This window comes from Schistocerca nitens, chromosome 5, assembly GCF_023898315.1.
Source record: "Schistocerca nitens isolate TAMUIC-IGC-003100 chromosome 5, iqSchNite1.1, whole genome shotgun sequence".
Taxonomy (NCBI): domain Eukaryota; kingdom Metazoa; phylum Arthropoda; class Insecta; order Orthoptera; family Acrididae; genus Schistocerca; species Schistocerca nitens.
The window spans coordinates 822,520,395-822,523,072 of record NC_064618.1 but is presented as its reverse complement, the minus strand read 5'-3'; the positions used below and the strand labels follow the sequence as shown (position 1 = coordinate 822,523,072).

At 41.3% G+C, this 2,678-nt stretch overlaps 1 non-coding gene across 1 annotated transcript; it reads left to right on the top strand.

Annotated features, from left to right (window-relative positions):
• Positions 1 to 1,096: 1,096 nt before the first annotated feature.
• On the top strand, positions 1,097 to 1,203 carry LOC126261378 (U6 spliceosomal RNA). Its single transcript, XR_007546690.1, has one exon. It is a non-coding gene; the product is annotated as a U6 spliceosomal RNA (small nuclear RNA).
• Positions 1,204 to 2,678: the final 1,475 nt, after the last annotated feature.

Genomic DNA, 2,678 nt, shown 5'->3' with positions numbered 1-2,678 from the left:
GGGCATACTTTCAAAAACAAAGACACATGTTAAAGACGATACAAAACACATAGAACACGAAGTGACAAAATTACGAGACAATGTTGTGCCGTGTTTGGCGGTTGGTGCAAACGCATCGTTAGGGAACGACAGAACAGCTAAAACCATGGCTAATGACACATACAGAACACCTATTGTGGAATCACCTATTTCCAATCAAAATTACAATGTGCTGCGTTCTTTTCCACCAAACGAGCAATATTACAGTACAACACCTAGAGTAGCAAGTGACACAAACTACGTCAATACAGTTATGCCAACCGGCATGACCGATGACATGTTTAAAAGGCATGGGTATTTCCAGACATTTTCCAGTGAGGACAAAGTCCACCCTATTGTGTTTATTAGATCATTTCACGGTGTTTTTCCACTTAGTTGGTCATAAGTCGATAAAATCAGATACGTCACCAATCTCATGAGAGGACGAGCAGCTAAGTGGGGTGCCGCTATGAAACGGCGGTGCCTTACGTTTGAACAGTTTGAACGAGCCTTCATGGACGAATTCTGGTCCGAGAATGAGCAACAGAGTCTAAGGAGAGAAGTGTGCAACCCCGAGACCTATGACCCTAAAAAAGAGACATTAAGACAATACTTTGAGAGGTACCTAGACAAGACACTGTACTGGTCCAAACCAGCCGACTTGCTAGCGATAATTGACACTTTAAAGAGCCACTTACCATTTCCATACCGAGACAGATTAATAGGAGTACCGGAGAATGACATTAAGACTTTCTTAAACTTCTTAGATCAAATGGACTTAGTTTACCGAGGCGATTCACGCCATTCAAATTTTACTCATATTAGTAACCAAAATCAGCACCCACCCCAAAGGAACCGTAGTGACGGTGGTTGGTTGGAACCATCCGTCCGCGCTGCGACACAATACGATGCCTGCGCGCGAAACATATTCAAATGGAAACGTGTATGACGGTAGGAACAACCGCAGAAATTCGTGGAATAATAACAACAACAATAATTATCACCTATATCAAAATGGTAACTAAAAGCAAAATGAAAATCACAGACAGTACAACAACAGCAATAGGAGACGTGAGAATAACTCGCTTCGGCAGTACATACACTAAAATTGGAACGATACAGAGAAGATTAGCATGGCCCTTGCGCAAGGATGACACGCAAAATCGTGAAGCATTCCAAATTTTATTATTCAGTGGTTCTCAGCAAACGGACTCTCTTTAAATTTTGATAAAACACAGGATATACAGTTCCGTACAGTAAATGGCACAACTCCAGTAATAAATATAGACTTTGAACAGAAGTCTGTAGCTAAGATAGAATTTTCAAAATTTTTAGATGTGTCCATTGATGAGAGGTTAAACTGGAAGCAACACGTTGATGGTCTGCTGAAATGTCTGAGTTCAGCTATGTATGCTATTAGGGTTATTGCAAATTAGCTTACTATGCCTACTTTCATTCACTGCTTTCGTATGGCATCATATTCTGGGGTAAATTCATCATTGAGTAGAAAAGTATTCATTGCTCAAAAACGTGTAATCAGAATAATTGCTGGAGCCCACCCATGGTCATCCTGCAGACATCTATTTAAGGATCTAGGGATCCTCACAGTATATATATTCACTTATGAAATTTGTTGTTAATAATCCAGCCCAGTTCAAAAGTAATATCAGTGTGCATAGCTATAACACCAGGAGAAAGGATGATCTTCACTATGCAGGGTTAAATCTGACTTTGGCACAGAAAGGGGTAAATTATGCTGCCACAAAAGTCTTTGGTCACCTACCAAACAGCATCAAAAGCCTGACAGATAGCCAACTAACATTCAAAAATAAGTTAAAGGAATTTCTAGATGACAACTCCTTCTACTCATTGGCTGAATTTTTAAGATATAAATTAAGGGGGCAAAAAAACTTCAACATTAGTTTCATGCAATATTTTGTGTAATGTAATATCTTGTACAGACATATTTTATTAACCGACACGTCCCACATCATTACGAAGTGTCGTATTCATGATCTATGGAACAAGTATTAATCTAATCTAATCTAACCGGTACAATCCGGGCTACTTTGACAGGAACATGGCATATAACAGACATAATTACCACCAAAACAATAACAATCCTAACAATCACCGACAGAATATGTGGAACACACAAAATTCACGCATGACAAATCATAACCCTCCACGGAATCCGCCGCCGTTCCCCAGTACAGTTATGCACTCCCCGCCACGAAGTAGCAATAACAATTGCGGCGCGCCATCAGCTGACGCGTGGCTGCCAACCGGCCGGAATGTAAACATAGTGGAGCTCGTCAATGAACCTGGCCAAACACAGCAGACAATGGAAAACAGTCGACGACCGAGCTAAGCGCTCGTGCTTCGGTCGTGAGGTGCTGTAAGAGTGCAACGGCTGAGACGGTTTGTTTCCTCAGGTACGATGACAAAACGACAGCAGAACAGGAATTAAGCAAACCTATCGGGTTGATGACCTTGTTCTTTTGCGTTCACATCCCAAGTCTACAAAATTAAAACAACTGAACAGAAATTGGCAACTATTATATTCAGGTCCTTTCAGAATAGCTAGCATACCTCACCCAGGTTGTTACTCCCTAGAATACCCGTAACCTCACAAGCCGAGGGGGCTGCATCCCCACAGA